Below are 18,175 nucleotides of genomic sequence, written 5' to 3'. Positions count from 1 at the left end.
AGGGGCCCCCTACCGCTCCAGGCCCTGATGCTAGGTCCTGGAAAAAGGCTTCTCAGATTGTTTCTCTTGGTTGATGCAAGGCCCTTTTTCTTTGCCCATCTCCATTACTAGAGAGGGATCCTGCTTAAGGAAGAGATGTTGGCTTTGTGGCAGATGGCTTGGATCTCACTTGGCCCCAGGCAGCTATTACCAGCTCCTTTCACCCTCTCATAAGGATACATCTAAGGAGCCCAGGCCACAAGAAGTATGCCCACTCAGTCTTGATCCTTGGATCCCTCAGAAGTGGATCTTCATTCAAATTTTCACAAATGCTGCAACAGGTGACTGTCTGGCTATGCCCCCTCTCTCCCTGAGGGACAGTGGGAAGGGAGCCTTCACAAGGGCTCATAATAACAGCTATCATGAATTTGAAGACTGCCAAGATTTCCCCCTTCCTGACCTTGGAAGGGAGATTCAGGGGAGTCTGCAATACCCTGTCCACTAGGAGACTGGGTACACTCGTTGTCTCCCTGCTACTACTGCTCTTAGCTGTAATTACAATTCTTACTAGATTCTTACAGGGGAGGGACACAAATGGATGAAAAGAGACAAGACCAAAATAGCTCTCATCCCACATTCTAAACCTCACAGGAGGGGTGCCATGGTAAGGGCTGTTGGATTTCAAGCAACTAGCTTGGCTGTGCTAGTCACTGGCTGGCCTCTGGCTTGTTAGGTCACAGGCAGAACTCGGGGCCCCTACTACACCTGTTTGGATGCCAGCCTCAATCTCAGCCAGAGCTACAGCTGGATGCCAAGCTCCTGCGCCCACACATGCAACACTTTTGGAGTCTCCCTGTCAGAACTGAGGCACCACCAAGGCACACAGCCCAGGAAGGGACAATACCATGGGACTGGGTGGCAACATTAGTGAAGCCACTGAATCTTGCTGGCTGGTGGCAAGCTCACATGTGTGGCTCTCCATTCTAATACCCCTTTCTCCTTAACACTCCATGTCCACACCAAAGCCATTAGGCCTCAGGGATTCTCAACCAGAGACAATGTTATGCCCCAGGGGACCTATGGAAATATCTAGAAACATTTTTGGCCATCACAACTGGGGAGGGATGTTATTAGCATCTACTGAGTAGAGGCCAGGGATGCCGCTAAACATGCTACACCACACAGGACAGTCCCCACAACAAAAGAACGGTTGCCCCAGACCTGAAATGTGAAACTATGAGGCTCAGCTCCACCTTACCTGGGATCCTCTAGCACTTCCAGGTATTCCCATCCTTCCTTGGGGATATCCTGAGGGATGAGGCAAATAATGGATACATGATTCAGTGGCGTCCCCGGTCTGTGGACCCTGTTAATCCTTCGTAGGCAGAGTTGGGTCAGCCACAGACAGGTGGCAGTTCTAGTTTGGAGTTTTTATAAATATGGAAGTCATGCATGAAACCCCCAACCATACACCTCTTCCCATAGAAGCTGTAGCCAGAGATCTGGTATGCAGCTTTAAGCAAAGGAGGCTCACGAGGGCCTTGTGGCTAAATCAGACCTCTGGCCTGCTGGGGCTGCTTGAAAATTTGGGTCCAGTCTGTGGTCTCCTGAACTGGCACTTGATACAGCAGGGTTAAAGCAGGCAGCTGACATTCTTGCTTAGCCCAGGGCTTCTCTGTGACAGTGAAGGTAAAAGCTGTCACCTGCTTTGTTGCAGTCACTCCATTAGCTTTCTTGCCTCCAGGGGATCCTGCCCCCAACCCAGTCCCCAAGTGCTCTGACAAGGTCATGGTGACAAGGAAAGACATGTGTTTTAATAAGTCATGTACTACTCCATCACCTCCAGTTCCCAGCCTGGAGGCAAGAGCTGCCAGCCTAACTGGTCTGGGGCAGATGTTAGACCAGTGGAAACTGCTCTCCATTATGGTATGGGTGGAAAGATTATTGGATTTAAGGCCAGGAGAACTACATTCTAGCCCCAACTGTACTAGGAACTTGTTGGGTGACCTTGGGCAAGCCACCAACACTCTCTGGGCTACAGTTTCCCCATCTTCTAATAGCCACTCACCAAATCTAGACCCAGAGCAAGGGTGTGTGTGATTAGCAGTGGCTGGTTCAGTATAGGGAGCTTTCCTCCTCCTGCACATTCTCTTCTGGGAGACTCCAGTGAGGGTCTTCGGTGAAGACCAAGACCAAACTCATCTTCCCCTCCCAACTTGGCTTTCTCTCCAGATTTTCTACCTCCAAAGGCACCAAACACCCAGGTTTGAAACACTAGTCATCCTATTCTGTCCTTTCTTGGCTCATGTATTTAGTCACCAAGTTCTATCAACTTTTCCATCAGGTGGTCACGGTTTCCCACGCCCAACCATGCTCTAGGTTCTCATGTCTAGATTACTTAAGCCCTCCAAGTTCCCAGGCTCTAGTCTCTCCTTTCAACAGGTTGTCCTGCCAGCTTCTTCTTACAAGAGCCAAGCTTTGACCTGGCCACTCTCCTACTCTGCAACCTAGCAGGCTTCCCACTGCCCACAGCCCAGGGTAGACACCAGACTGTCTTCCACCTAGCACTTGAGGCCTTCTACACTCTAGACCCAGCCTGACTTGAAGCTGAAAATTCCTATTATGCATCAGGATGGATGCATCCTATGAAATCTTCCTTCCCTGACCTCTCACTAACCCCCTACCACCCAATGGCTCATTTAAATTAAATGACCTTCTACACATTTCCATTACCTTCTCAGCAGTACATAAGACTATCTCCCCCATTCAACTGGAGTTCAACTGGGTCTTATTGGTCTCAGTATCTCCACTGCAGTGTAATCAGAGCTACAGAATCTTCAGGCAACACCCAGACAGGAAGTCCTGCTTTCCAACTAAACAGTGTGCGAACCTATGACTCCACCCATTCCTCTGGCATCACTATAGCAGAGACACAGAACTGAGGACACACCTGCAACTCAGCCAACTAGATGATTAGCAGAACACCTTGCTCCAGTGCAGAAGCCACAGGAACAGGAACCAAGGCCCAGAGGTATAAAAATGGAAAATAACCTCTATGTGAGGGTGAAGGCATTCTGACCTCAAGGAATACTCAGCTCTTCCATCCCAAGCTCCTATGAAGGCATCCAAGCCCACTTAAGAAGGGACATGCGCCATCTCCTGCTTCCTTTCTTGTCCTGCAAAGTCTTGGCATGCACCCATTTGGACCTTGTGCCACCACTTCTACATCCCAACCCCACCCCCCTTGCCTACTTCCTTTTCCTTTTGCTGGGGCCAAATATAAACTCCTGGGCAGGAAATGCCTTGAAGGAGCCTGGCCCCACCCTAAGATCCAGAGAAAATTGTCTCTTATAGGAAGAAAAAATGGGCCTAAGAGAAGTAGCCTCTTTAAGAGGGGTTTGTTCTCCCTCTGGAAGCCAGGGGACACAGGCCTTCCTGGAGACCTGAAGCCAAAGGGAGGGCTGTGATTCTGAACATAAAGGAGAAGGCAGGGGCCTTGGCTTTGTGGGCAGGGGGTGACAACATGCATATTTAGGTCATATGGGGTGAAGGGAAGGAGAATCCACAATGGTGGCCTAACAGCTGTATAAAGTCTAGAAATATAGAGGTTTTGGGTTACAGAGGGAAGACTAACAGGCTAGCAATCTGAGAATGTGGCTTTTAGTCTTGACTCTGCTACTTCTTAATTGTGGTTGTGTTCATTATTGATAACAATATTTACAATAGTGAATGTAATTATTAATAATAATTAATATGAAACACTAATATTTACTGAGCACCTACTATGTGCCAGGTCCTGAGCTAAGGACTTTACACAGATCACATTGGGCAAGACTTAACTTCCTTGTGCTTCAGTGTTCTCATCTGTAAAATAGGGATATGATTATAGCACTGACAACATGAGGTTTCTGCAAGTATAAAATGAGATAATAATAACAACAGCCAAAGGGTACAGAGTCATCGTTATGTTCCAGGCCTAGGTACTTTTTATATGGTTTATATCAATGAATCTTCACAACACCCCTGTGAGGTAAGTGCTATATTTCTATTTGACAGATTGAGAAAACTGAGGCCCAGAGATAGCTAGTGACTTGCCCAAAGTCAGCAGCTAGGAAGTGGTGTGTCAAGATGCAAATCCAGGCAGTCTAGTTACAGAGTCCTCCAAGTCCACCAAGTTAGAATATTCTTCATTAAACAGGAGAAATCATGTTGGCCATAGATACAAAAAACATATACTAGGATTTTTGTAGTATGAACCCTTGGCCTGAAGTAACTTCCCATCAGCAGAGAAGACATTTAACCATCCCACATCTCAATTTGTCCCCATGACAGCCCTGTCCAAAGCAGGTCTACTGCACAAATGGGGGATCTGAGGCTACAATAGGTCAACTGGCTTCTATTGTACTACAGATGGGGGCCAGGAGCCTGCCTAGATGACCATAGCCATCCTATTAATCTGTTTCCATGTCGGTCTCCCTAGGCTCTCCCCTCCAAATTCACTCCTACTTGGCTGTGCACTTATTCAATCAGTATTACCTGAATAGTTAGTTGGTGCTAACCACTATGCTAGTCACCAAGGTCTAAAACCGAACAAAAGCCAAACTCTCCTGGAGTACCTGGCCAGAGCTGCTACCAGGCCCATACTTCCCAAGGAGGCAGAAACTAAGATGGGCTGTTCTTTGAAGCATTCCCTAGAGCTGGTTGGGTGGTAAGATAGCATAGAATAAGCTCAAAAGCAATGGAGCTGACAGCAACAGTTACAGCCTGGGGGATGGAAGTCTGTAGCACCCAAGGGCCCTGAGGTGGGAACACTGTGGGGGGCGGCTAGAACTTCTGGGCAAAAGCTTACACCTCCACATTCCCAATACCAGCATGGGCCACACCAGCTGGAGGGGGTCAAAAAGTTAATCCAGCCAGGTTCCTGCTTGCCCCTAACTACCCACACCTTCTAAAAATATTTTTTCTAATGTTTATTTTTGAGAGAGAGAGGTAGAGCATGAACAGGGGAGGGGCACAGAGAGAGGGAGACACAGAGTCAGAAGCAGGCCCCAGGCTCCCAACTGCCAGCACAGAGCCTGATGCATGGCTGAAACCCATGAACCATGAGATCATGACCTGAGCCAGAGTCAGACACCCAACCAACTGAGCCACCCAGGTGCCCCAACCACCCACACCTTCTAAATAATGAAATCTGGTTGTCAAGAGGGCTCATTATAATGTCTCTTTTGTCCTGGGGCGCCTGGGTGGCTCAGTCGTTGAGCATCTGACTTCAGCTCAGGTCATGATCTCGCGGTCTGTAAGTTCATGCCCTATGTCGGGCGCTGAGCTGACAGCTCAGAGCCTGGAGCCTGCTTCAGATTGTGTCTCCCCCTCTCTCTGCTCTTCCCTTGCTCACACTCTATCTCTCTCCCTCTCTCAAAAATAAATAAACATTAAAAAAATTTAATGTTTCCCCAGTGCTGGAAGGTGCTAATCAGGCAGACCTACTGCTCTCAGAACCACCTCCCCAACCTTCTCCTGCACACCCTCCCCCAACTGTGCAGCTCTGCTATAGAGCATCAATACCCAGCCCTTTGATTTTCTCTCCTCTCCATCTGTCCACCTTGGTGGGGAGGGGGCAGGCAAGGACCTAGGGACTGTCTGCCCAGGAGTGACTGATCACTGGTGGGTACAATAAGCTGTCAGGGGCAGAAGGAAGGCCCAAGTCTCAGCTCTCACCTCCTGGCCAGGCACCTGGGAAACGGAGAAGAAGCATGGCACTGTTGCTAAGGGTGTGAGTGGTAGAGTCAGCCTGCTTGGATCCTGATCTCAGCTCCATCATTCCCTAGCTACGGGACCTTGAGTAACTTCTTCATTTAACCTCTTCTTGCCTCTGTTTCTTCATACATAAAGTGGGGATGATGATAGCAGCACCTACCTTACAGAATTATCCTGAGAGCTAAATAAGGTCAAATGTGCCAAGACCTCAGAAGAATTTACTATTATTATTGGTGGTATCAGGGTTACTAAAACCTGTTGCAGTGCCACAAATGCCACTAAAGGAGGCCAGAGGGAGGGTTCCCTAAGCGTGCGCTCTACCACTGAGCTACACCCCCTTCTAAGGGAGGGATCCCTATAGGTGGGTATGGCCAAGGAATGCTTTTCTGGGGAAGGTGGAATCTGAAGTGACAGAAAAATCCAGACGTAATGCCTAAGGGGCAGCATGTTTGAGCACCGCACTTCCCCAGGTCATTGAAAAACAGCAAAGTTGGGGCGCCTGGGTGGCTTAGTCGGTTAAGCGTCTGACTTCGGCTCAGGTCATGATCTCACTGTCTGTGAGTTCGAGCCCCGCGTTGGGCTCTGTGCTGACCGCTCAGACCTGCAGCCTGTTTCAGATTCTGTGTCTCCCTCTCTCTCTGCCCCTCCCCTGTTCATGCTCTGTCTCTCCCTGTCTCAAAAATAAATAAACGATAAAAAAAAAAACAGCAAAGTGACGAGGTGGCAGAAAGTACTACTAAACAATAATAGTGAGATTTCTTTTTGTATTATGGGATTTAATACTCAGCAACCCCATGAGGTAGGTACATATCTCCATTTCATAGCTGACAAAATGGAGGCTCACAGAGGTTAAGTAATTTGCCCAAAGTCACCCAGTGCTGTTTATACCAGAGCCCCTGCTCCCCACCATGACACTTTCCTGCCTCAAGCTCCATGTATACAAATCAGCATGAGTTTTGCTTCATCTCCAGTCTGGCCCCTTTCCCACAAGCCCCTCTACAAATGTTGTTCCGATTTAGAAAGTCCTGCTCAGGTAGGGGCTGCTCAGGCCAGATATCTGGGGCCAAGCTCTTCCCAAGCTCCATGCTCCTAGCCCCAGCCTGACTTGACCTCAGCCTGGAGCAGAAAAGCTGGCTGCAAGTGCATGTCTCACACCTCAGACAGGCCAGCCTTTGGCCAGCCCAGATAAAGGACAGGAAATCCTTGGCCACCTCCCCTGGAGATTGTTCCCTCTACCATGGGAACAGAGTTGCAGCCTGGGCAGAGGTTCCTCTGTGGTGAGGAAGCTGTTGAGTCAGCCCCAGATGCCTTGGCTGCCGGGTGTGGTTTAGGGGAAACAGGGACGGCTGAATATGAGGAGACCTGGGTTCTAAATCCTCCCTCCTTGGAGACCATGCCCTTCCCCTTTCTGGGCCACAGGCACATATCAACAAGGATCACACTGCTTATCTTACTGGGCTGCTCTAAGAACAGAATGGAATCACAGAAGTGAAAGTGCCTTGGAAATGGAAAGAAATGAGAAGACTTGTTGTTGTCATAATCATCAATTGCAGAAGAGGAATGGCTGAGTTGGTATTTCTCCCTGTCCGATTCACCCTTCTAGGCCCTACTGTGGGCATGGCTCATACTCATTTCCGGGTTCAGTGCTCCTTAAAATATCCCCTTCCCCCCACCTCCACCAGCTCAAGGGAAGAAAGCAAGTGGCAGGAAAACAGGATATACTGGCAGCCCCCACAGAGTACACTGCAGTCAACTGGTCAGAGGTAAGTACCTCCTCTCACTAAGCTTGCCCTCTGCTACGAGGACAAGAAGAAGAAAGCTCTAGCCTCCAATGGCTCCCCAGTCATGAGAACTGGCTGGACCTGACCAACAAACAAATCAGAGAGCTGTATGAGGTGCTCAGACCCAGGACTCTGGGGATTCACCTGTTAGTCACCAGAAAAAGATGATAGAGAAATCTTATAGAAAAGTTCAGGCTAGAAATAGAAAGAGGAGAGTGGCCATTTCCCATTCCCAGGGCCACAAATAGTAGCATGTGCAGAAGGCAGTAACGAGGCTGGGAAGGGGACTTGCCCCAAGTACCTGGAGGAGTACTTGGAGGAACTGAGGCTGTTTGTCCTAGAGAAGATGCAGGAGGACTTGGATTCCAACCTCAGACCCCTGAAAGTCAGAGAGGACAGTGGCTAGGTGGTCCCAGGGGGCAGAGCTGGGATCCAGCATTATAGAAGCCACAGAGATACAGAGTTCAATCCAACATAAGCAAACACTTTTGGATAGTCCATGAATGAAAGCAACTGCTTTAAACATTGTGCTCCCATGTACTGAAAATGGGGGAACAAGAGCTGCACAAATACTTGGCGGGAAGATCTAGGTTCATAAGGAGAGTTGGACCTCTAAAGGCCCTTGTCCCCTGAGCTCTGTCTGCTTCCTACCTCTGGGGCATTATGGGAGAAAGCATAAAAATGACTGGGGCCGGCTAAGCCCTTGGCCACTTGCCATAGAGACCCGGGATCCCAGGAATACCTTAGGTTGGCACTACCCAGGGAGAGCGGGTCATTCATTAACTTGTGGCAGAATGGGTCAGAGGGTAGCCACTTGGAACAGACACAAACATGGGGAGGGGGCTCGAGAGCAAACTGTACAAAAGCCCATGCTCAAGGAAAACCCAAGCTCTGGCAGTTCAAGGCCTGGTCAGCCCAAAGTGACCAGCCAACTGGGAATATTTAGTGACCAGGCCTGGAAGAATTTAAAGCCAATTGACTTTTGCCTTGTGGATAAGCAAAAGGTTTTGACTGGGCATGCATAATTTTACAGGTGGAATGGACCCTGAGAGACCATTGAGTCCACGCCACTTGCCCTGATGATTCTAAAGATGTGGAAACTGAGGCACAGAGAAAGCAATGTCTTCTCTAAAGTCACTCATGTAGAGGTAGCTACAGAGAGGCACAACCAGAAGCCAGGTTTCCTGACTCTATAGTAGGCTTACATGGTTCACTAAATGTCGGTTCCTTTTCTTCTCACTGAAACTGCAGAAAACTGCTTGTGGTCCAGAGCTTTCCAAACTGGACCTGACCTGAGCCTTCCCAATTCCCACTGCTTGTCAAGATACAGGCTCTTGAAGGAAGGTCTCCTCCTCCACTATGGAGGCCTCAGCCTTATAGCAGCAGCGTGGCTGACAGTTCATGTCCTTGCCTTGTGCGCGGGGACCCACAGCTATACTCAAAAGAAACACATGCACATAGCCCCACTAACGGGGAAGATCCTTTGGGTGGACATTTCTCGCTCTTTCAAATTGACATTAGGGGCTCAGGTGCTCCTGGAAACATCCCCAGCCCCTTCTGACTCTGATGCCTAAAAATCCCCCTTACCCCAACTGCCCATCTGAATCCCTATCAACTCAACTCCCTGACTCTCTCAGTACCACCCAAATGAATGTGTGTCCTTCAGCAATGTGAATAACAACTTCTGTTTGCCCAAACGAAAACAGAGGGGCAGATGTTTAATTGGCCCTGGAAGTTCCTGTGAAGGAATGTTTGTTAATGTCCTCTTGGGGGAAGTGAGGGTTAAGATGGGATCCCCTCAAGGCCTGGGGTGGACAGGGAGTTAGTTAATGGCCATCCCCAGAGGTGACTTTTCAAGGTGGTTATTATGTGGCTCAATCATTAACCAAGCAGTGGCAGGACCCCAGGCTTGTTGGAAAGGAGCCACTCCTTTCCCAAGGACAGCCCAAGAGCAGGAGGCTGCAGCCAGGGAGAGCACTCATAGGGTCTTTCTGTCCCTTTCACAGCCTGCTCTGGGGCATTAGGAAGAGAGACCTGGATGAGGGAAGCTGTCCCTCAGCTCCACATGGGGTGGAGGAGGGCTGGTCCGGATGTGGAGGAAGTCAGCACACCCTTACTGGGGTGGAGGGAAAAAGGAGACAGTGAGGGTTTTTATCATGAATGAGAGAGGAAGCTCCAAGCTGGGCCTTGGTGATTAGATTACAAGCTGGGAAAGACGCTCATCCTGAATGTATCCTGTTTTGCTCCAAAGTGGCCTCAGGGGAGAAGGGAGGGGCCAGGAGGAAAGAAGCCTCCCAGGAATTCTCCCAGGCCTGCTGACCTCAAGTTCCTGGGTGGCCCTGGAACTGGGGAAGCAAATGGGAGAGTTTACCCCATTTACTGCTAGAGAAGCAAGGCACAAAGTTTCCACAAGAAGATTCCACAAGTCAGCCTCTGTAGCTGCAGCCCCAGAGACTGTGGCCAAGTGCTATAAAATGAGGAGCTAACTCCCTAATTGACTTTCCCTGGGCCTCTCTTCAAAGGTTCAGCTCAAATGTCACTGCCTTGCCTCATCAGCCACCTTCCCCTCAGTCAAAACCAATGGCTCCCTAGTCAGGCCCGCCAGGGCAAAACAGTCCCCTCAACAATTGGAAATATGAACACTGTCAGGATATTTGACGATATTAAGGGGCTGTTTTAGATGTGCTAATGGTACAGTGGCTATTTTTTATGAATCCTTATCTTTTAGAGATATATACTAGACTACTTACATATAAATTGATAAGATGCTTTGGATTTGTTTCAAAATAACAAGAAAGAAGGTAAGGAGGTGGAAGTGTTAATAGGCAAGATTGGTGATGGGCTAATGGCTGTTGCAGTTGAGTGATGAGTACATGGGGCCTCATTACACTAATCATCTCTATTTTCATATATGTTTGAAAGTCTTTGTAATAGTCTTTTAAAAAGTTCTCACTGAAGTAAAGACTTAGTATGACATACTCATTATTTATGCCAGTAACCCCCAAACTAGATGGTAATTCCCTGAAGGTGAAGGTTACATTCTTTGTCCTCTACAAGACCAAGCCAAGACTGAACTTAATGACTAATAATTTGTATAGCACTTGGTAGTTTACAAAGCACTTAGCCATGGATCCCCTCACTTAATCCAGTGAAGTGCAAAGAGTGGGGAGAACCCAAGAGTCTGACAGGTCACGAATGGAACAGCAGAGCTTGGATTTAAACCTCATATATTCAGGGGCACCTGGGTGGCTCAGTCAGTTGAGCGTCTGACTTCAGCTCAGGTCATGATTTCACGGTTGGTGAGTTTGAGCCCCGCATCTGGCTCTGTGCTGACAGCTCAGAGCCTGGAGCCTGGTTTGGATTCTGTGTCTCCCTCTCTCTCTGCCCTCCCCCACTTACACTCTGTCTCTCTCTCAAAAAAATAAATACATAAACACTAAAAAAAATGTAAACTTCACACATCCAGCTCTCAGTCCCCTGTGTTTTGCCCCATACCTCACTGGACCCCTGAGGGTCTGAGGAACTTAACATCCAGTTCTACAGTCCCTGAGAGTTGGGGTAAACAGGGACAGCAATTGTCCACAGGGACAATTGTGTACATGTGAGTTCCCAAGGTGGAAGGCTGGGAAAGAGGAGACTCAACACACAAACACAGCATTTCAGACTTGTGACAGACTGATTCAAGGACTGGTCCTCACTCCTCATATACACACAAACCAACATTTCAAGTCACAGGTGAGAAAAGCCTTAATAAACACTTGACACCAGCAACTGTGTGCCCAGCCCTGTGCCCAACTACTTTGTTTAGGGTTGCAGGATAGGGGAGTTCACACTTCTTATCCTAGAGCCCTTGCATTTTTGAGATCTCTTATCTCTATTTTATCTGATAACAGATTTGAGATCTCTTATCTCTATTTTATCTGATAACAGCCCCCCAAGAGCCCAGGGCCCTGACACTTGATCTTACCCAAACTTGAGGCCCAAAGAATAAGTTCTACTTTATTCAAGCCAGAGGCAATTCCTTCTTCCAGCCAGAGACCCCTTGCCCCACCTTCTTGAGAAAAGTGGGGGCACAGTCTGCTTTTGTTAGGACTGCCATCCATTGAACCTGAACTTTTTCCATGGCTAGAACAGGAAGCTCCAAGAGAGTCCTAGCAGAAAAGCACAGGCAGCTGCAACAGCACCCAGATTAGAGACTCCATCCTCTCCTCCCTTTGGAATCTTCTTGCTTTTGTATTGTTGCTGGTATTCCTATACCAGGCTCCAGGGGCCCTCTGCTCCCTCTCCAATCCCTATCCCTAAGAATAGAATTTTAAAACTTCAAGAAGGCAGAGTGGGTCAAAGTTCGGGCCTCTTTGTGCCACTTTCTTTGCTCCTATGCTCAAACTCTGGAGGTGTGCTTTAATAAGGAAGGCCCTTCCATTGGCCCTGCCCAACTCATGCTCCACTCTGCAGCAGTCACTCAAGATACACAGCTTCTTTGTGCACCTTCTGCCCCTCTTCATGCTCTAAACACCTCCAGATATCTCTCAACAATGTCTCCCCCCACCAGATGGGGGAGGGGAGCTGCAGATGCACAGGGAGGTTTAGCATACTTCCTGAAGAGTTGCTTAAGAGGTGAACAGAAGGCAAGCCAAGAGGGGAAACAGGACTCTATCTATGTGGTGTTTTCTAGACCTGGTTACAGGGGTCCAGGGAGCAAAAATTCTAAACCCTAACCCTGGAACAAAACTGGACAAAGACTAAACCCTGAAAATGAGGATCAAGCCCAGAATGTCCACTGATATGGTAGCTGTAGTTTTAGGGTAAAAAAACCACCAACACCCAACACCATCATAACCATCACACTCTTACCCACTTGCTCTGTCAACCATTCATAAACCACCTGCAGCCATGACTCCTTCCTTATGCCCTTGGACACTCTGCCTTCCCATACCCAGATAGAAACTGTCTCTTCTTTATTCCAGACAGATGGAAGTGTGGAGAAAATTCAGAGAGCAATAAGACAAGATGGTGGGTGGTGACAGCAACCCCTAGAATGGAGACGGGAACAGGTCTCACAGTAGGAGTCAGGGTTTGAAAATAGCCCTGGTGTGATTCATCACCCTCTCCTCCTGGGTGGGCAGAACTGGGTGCTCCAAGTGGGATAGAAACAAGCCAGGCTTCTCCAGCCCAACTTCTGTAGTCCTGGCTCTGAGTTGGCCCCACATTCAGTCTGGCTGTTGTCCTGCTCACCCTTCCCACCACTACTAGTTACAGGGGGCTTGGCTGCATATCACCACAAAGATTTCCATCTGAATAGTTCCTGTCACCCCAAGCATCTCAAAGACAACCTTTCACCATGTGACAAGTCACCAAATGTCATGGAAGAGACTGGCCCTTGCAATACTAAAATGCAGCCCACCACCTGAAGTGCAGTTGAAAACACTGTGGCCCCCAGAAGTAGCATGACTCACCTAAGGTCACATGAATTAGTGGATGAACCCCAGTTTCCTGAGTTCTAATTCAGTGCTTAAGTTTACAGAGTCTTGGGGGAAGAGAAATGGAGAAAACCCCAGCCTAACTAATTTGAAAATCCCAAAAACTTCCATTAAAAGACCTTTCATGAGAGCATCTGTAATCCAAACCCATTTTGGATTTCATGGGGAAACTCGGCCCTGAAAGATGCGACTTCTCCAAAGGTTTTCACTTGATCCCCACAGCTACCTTAACTACCAGGAAAGTCTGGAGCATTTCTCAGAAGGGAGGACAGTGGCCAAGGGGAAAGCCCATAGGGCCAGACTGGGGCTTTCTGGAAATGCCCTCAAAAGCAGAGGAAGGAAAAGGGTAGGCGAAGTGGCGCAGAGCCCAAAGGCCTGCCACCCCTGCTTGGTTCCAGTTCCCCTCCAAAGCCCCACAGCTACGCCTTCGGACTCTGGCCAGGCCCTGGATAACAGGCAGAAAACCTCCTTCTACTACCAGACTTCCCTGGGGAGAAGCGCTGCCAGCCGGCTCAGGGGGTCCCCCAGTTTCGGCGACTCCAACCCCAAATCCCAGGGCGGAAGGTGGCTGGGCTTGCTTCCTCCGCCCCTCCTGTGTGTGCCGCCCAGCTGAACCGCTAGGAGCGGGGGCCGGGCCAGAGCGCTCCCGAGCCTAGGCCTGGCAAGGGGTCCCAGGAGGCCCTGCTGGTCCAGATTTCTCCCTGCCGTCGCCCCAGCTCCTACCTGGAGGCCGCGTCCACCGCTTTGGTTCAAGACCCTGCCAGTGCGCAGGACGTGAGTGCAGGAGGGACTGCTCTGTCCGGGGCACGCGCGGAGCCTCGGGTCGGGCGTGGGTAATGGTGCCAGCCAGAAAGAGCGGCTGCCGCAGCTGCTTAGCTGTTGTCAATCCGAGGCCACTTTCAGCGCAGGTGGGGAGGGAACGGCAGCGAGTGGGGCGGCAGGGACGCCCCGCCCACCTACACGACCTTCGACCAATGAGGCCGCAGTCCGGCCCACCGGACTCCCCCGAAAGTCGCCCAAATTGTGGTGGGCGGGGCTCTGCCTTCTAGCTCCTCCAATATCCTCGCCGCTGCCTCTTCCTCAGGTCACACAGCTAGTGAGGAGGGGGTAGGCGGGGAGCAGTCAAGCCAGAGCTAGCGACTGAAGGTGAAAGACAGAGTTGGCCAGGCGCACAGATTATTTATTGGGCTCTGAATGTGCCTGGTACCATATGGGGGATTTAAATACATGTGCCATGTAGACGTGAAGATTCAGTGGCTTGCTGAGGATAATTTATGGGGATTTCAGAAGACAACTTCAATGAGATGTCTGATTAGTACGGACAATCAAGAGAGAATCTTGGACATTAAATATGTGAGCAGGAAGTTGCCATTCCCACCTTGCTCAGGCCCCAGCATTCTGCAACTTTCCCACTACCCCAGCTCTCTGCCTCAAGTCCAAACACTACCCCCGCGGGGAAATGCATGGAAAACTTGGAGCATATGCATTAATCATGGCAGACGAGGGCTCCCAAGAGTGTATCAGCAAGTACCATCAGAGAGTTGGTTTAAATTCAGTAAGAAGCAGAGTGTTAAGATTTGATCTCTCTCTTGCCTTTCCTCACAAAGGTCCAATACATGTTCACAACCATGATTTCACTGTTGAATTGAGGACTCCTATTAGCTGGGATCTGGAGTACTCAAGGTGCCATGCCATCCAACTACCATCCTCCACATTTACAAATACAGAAACTGGGAAGAGAATACTCGCTCATCTTGACCAACCAAATCCATAGCAGGGATAATACCTGCACATGGGTTATTTTCTCCATACCTAACAGGTAGAAAGCAGGCTCCACATCCATCTAATTTGTTTGCCAAAGTACCCAACACAGATGAAAGCAAAAATTCATGTTTCTTGGGACAGCAACTTTCTTAAGGTCACCCAGGCAATGACAAAGACAGACATAGCCCCAGGTGTCCCCCTCTTGTCTGGTCTTCAGACTCATTAGAATTCTCCCACCTTACTTACCTACTGGCCTTGATGAGAATCAGAGGAGAAATAATGAAGCAAGGCTACCTCCAGTGTGCACCTCTCCTTTCCTCTCAATGGCAAGACTGGAGCTGGCACTTTGTTTAAGATGAGTCATGTACCTGTGGGTCTTGGAGTTCTGTACAACAGAATTCACTTCTTGAAAGAAAATCCCATCCAGAGTCAGGAACCACTATGATGGGTGGGAAGGTAGAGGACCTCCTTTCTGAGGCTGTGCTGTTATGTTTGTATGCATCCCTAAAGCTCTGAGTTGGAGCCAAACTTATCTTGCCTCTGGAAAATGCTAAAAGGATATCCTATAGCTTCCCTAAGGGCAGGAAACCACGTCAGAGCTAATTCCATCCACTTCATGGCACCAAGCACGGTGTCTACAGTAGTTTCTCAGTAATGTTTGCTAATGGATGAATGAATGTTGAAAGATATTCAAGGGACAACCATGAAGAAATTACATTCATATAGATAATGACCAAACCCCACTTACCTTTTAGTAGATTCATTTAACTAAATCAGATATGATGGGTCCTGAGACATCCAGTTCTTTTTTTTTTTAAGGTAATCAAACCAGAAAACTAAAAAAGGGAAAACTACAGAAAGTACAAAAACTACAAAAAGAGCAAGTGCTACAAATAAGTAGAACAAGAGCTTCACATGCCTGGCATAGAGCATGTGTGTACTCAATAAAAATATCTGTCAAATGACTTAGTGAACACAATAGCCAGAGAAAGCTATAATACTAATATTTGCCATGTACCTTGTGACATTGTAGAATGGCCCAAGCAATAAATAAATAGAAATGCATTTTTAATGTTTATTTATTTTTGAAAGACAGAGACAGAGCACGAGCAGGGGAGGGGCAGATAGAGGCACACACACACAGAATCTGAAGCAGGCTCCACACTCTGAACTGTCAGCACAGAGCCTGACATGGGGCTCAAACTCATTAACTGTGAGATCATGAACTGAGCAGAAGTCAGATGCTCAACCGACTGAGCCACCCAGGTGCCCCCCCCGCAATCAATCAATCAATCAATAGTCCAAACAATGTCTAGACTGTTTCTTTGGGTCTTTCTTGATCTCCTTCTCTTAACCCATGAGCTTCAGAAAGACAAGAACTCAATCTCTTTAGAAGGAGATAGCTCACTCTCTTCAATTCTTGCTCCCTGATCTACTCCCGTGCTCTGACCTAAACCAGAGTCTTACATGGAACAAATATACAATAATGGTGCCTGGAACAGATGAAGAAATAGTAACTTTCGATAACCTCCTTTCTGGGTTGCATCTGGAGTGGCTCTGGTGATAACTGGAGCCTTTAGGTCCTGGGTGTCCCTTTCCCAACACCCCCACTATTTACTGACTGTGTGTCATATAGTGCTGCTGCTGCTGCTGCTGCTGCTACCTTGGATGCCAGCTCAGGCATTAAGCAGGGAAATGTAGAGTGCATGAGGGCAAGCTGACAGCAGGTGGAAAAGCCGTGGGTACATGTATGCATTTCCATGCCCTATACGTGGGGTTTCCATATTTCTACCACTACGAAAGCCCAGCTATGCCATACAAAGAGCAGTATGATGGATTCTGGAGCCATACAGCCTAAGAACAAAGCCCGGTTCTGGTAGGTATTTTCCAACTTTCTGTGCCTCAGTTTCCTCACCTGTAAAGTGTGGATGATAATCACAGTCCTGACCTTATGTGGCTGTTGAGTGGATCCACTGGGCTAAAGCACACTTAGAATGGTGGCTAGTACATAATAAGTGATCCTAAGTGTTAGATTAGTGGTGACAGAGGCACTGAGAAATGGAAAAAGCCCTGGATCAGAAAGTAGGAGAGTTGGGTCTACTCCCAGTTCTACCATTTTCTGGCTGTCACTGAGGGGGAAGTCATTGCACCACTAACCATCAGTTTCTTGGCCTGTAAAATGAGAGTAGAGCATAATCCCTAGCAGGCAAAATTAAGACAATGGATGTGAGGATGTACTGTAAAGGGCAGGTGACAGGATATCACTGAAGGTGTTTGACAGCTCAGCTTTTTTCCAAGGCCAATCATTCCTTTTCTTCCAGGAGATGGCAGAGACAAACTCCATATGCTGTTACTGTGGGCCTCACTCCAAGACACTTAGGTCCCAATAAGTGCCTATCTGGACTTATAACAGCCCCCATACTCCTCCCTGCCTAGAAATTCCTCAAGCTGTTGCAGCCACTCTGGAATGGCTGAGGGCAATGAAACAGGCCCTTCCACTACTCTTTTCCATGGAGCTAAATGAGCAGCAGCAAATCCAGGGACCTGAGCTGAGAAGAAAAAAGGGGAGTAGGAACCATGGGGGGAAAATGAATTACACTTGGACCAGCCCCGCACAGCACATGACCATGGATGTCCTCACACTTGCACACACATTCCTGCATGCCTCATCAAAAGCCCACCAGTCAATCCTGGGAGGGTCAAGGCCTGCTTTCCAAAGATTTGGGGATACTGATCAGACTCCCACAACATGAGATAGTTACAGCTCATTAAAAAAAAATCCTCAGGAGCCATGCCATGGCAGAGGGGTTTGCACTAAGAGGGGCAGCCAGAGCAGAGCCAATGTGGGGAGAAGGGGATTTGGTGGTGGGAGGGGATTGAAAAGGTGAGGAGCACACAGGCACCTCACTGTGCATTGCCAAGTGGGAGTGAAGGCACAGAGCTATGTCCAGAAGAGCACAAAGACTCCCTCTCAGCCCACAGCCCAGGAGACCACTCTGGCTGTGCCCACCCCACACTCCAGAGTACCCTGAAATGGGGAGCTCTCTGCTGGGCTGAGAGCCCTGGGCTGGCTGTCAGGAGAGCTGGAGTACAGGCCAGCAGAGTTTCAGAGATCACTTACTCTCTCTGCCCCCGCCCCCCCGCCCAGCTCCAAGCTATGACCCAGATGCATTTATTTCCTCTCCTGGAACTACTGAAAGGAGTGTTTGGTGCTACTCATGATGGACCTCCACATACTTGGACTAGGAAGCTGGAGGGGGAGAACCCAGGCCCACTCAGTCTCTGCCCCTCACTCTTCCCTCAATACCCAACACTCTCTCCCCATCCCTCCAACAGTCACTAGGCAAAGTGTCAGTTGATGGAGAGCTGGCCCCCAGAATCTAACACAATAGACCCACTGAGCCATGACAGTGT

The 18,175-nt window shown here is 48.8% G+C and overlaps 1 protein-coding gene across 5 annotated transcripts in view; it reads right to left on the bottom strand.

The window, feature by feature from the left end:
• Positions 1–18,175, bottom strand: part of STARD8 (StAR related lipid transfer domain containing 8) — an 84,578-nt gene that overhangs the window by 23,641 nt on the left and 42,762 nt on the right. For 2 of the 5 annotated variants that reach the window (XM_027053601.2, XM_027053604.2), the window contains exon 1: positions 13,721–13,915. The exons of the other annotated variants lie outside the window; for them this stretch is intronic. The gene's annotated coding sequence lies outside the window, so the exon portion shown is untranslated. Of the gene's footprint in view, positions 1–13,720; positions 13,916–18,175 lie in introns of those variants that run through there. 5 annotated transcript variants of the gene reach the window in all.

This window comes from Acinonyx jubatus, chromosome X, assembly GCF_027475565.1.
Source record: "Acinonyx jubatus isolate Ajub_Pintada_27869175 chromosome X, VMU_Ajub_asm_v1.0, whole genome shotgun sequence".
Taxonomy (NCBI): Eukaryota; Metazoa; Chordata; class Mammalia; order Carnivora; family Felidae; genus Acinonyx; species Acinonyx jubatus.
Note: the sequence above shows the minus strand (reverse complement) of the source record. Positions and strands in the feature narration are given on the sequence as shown.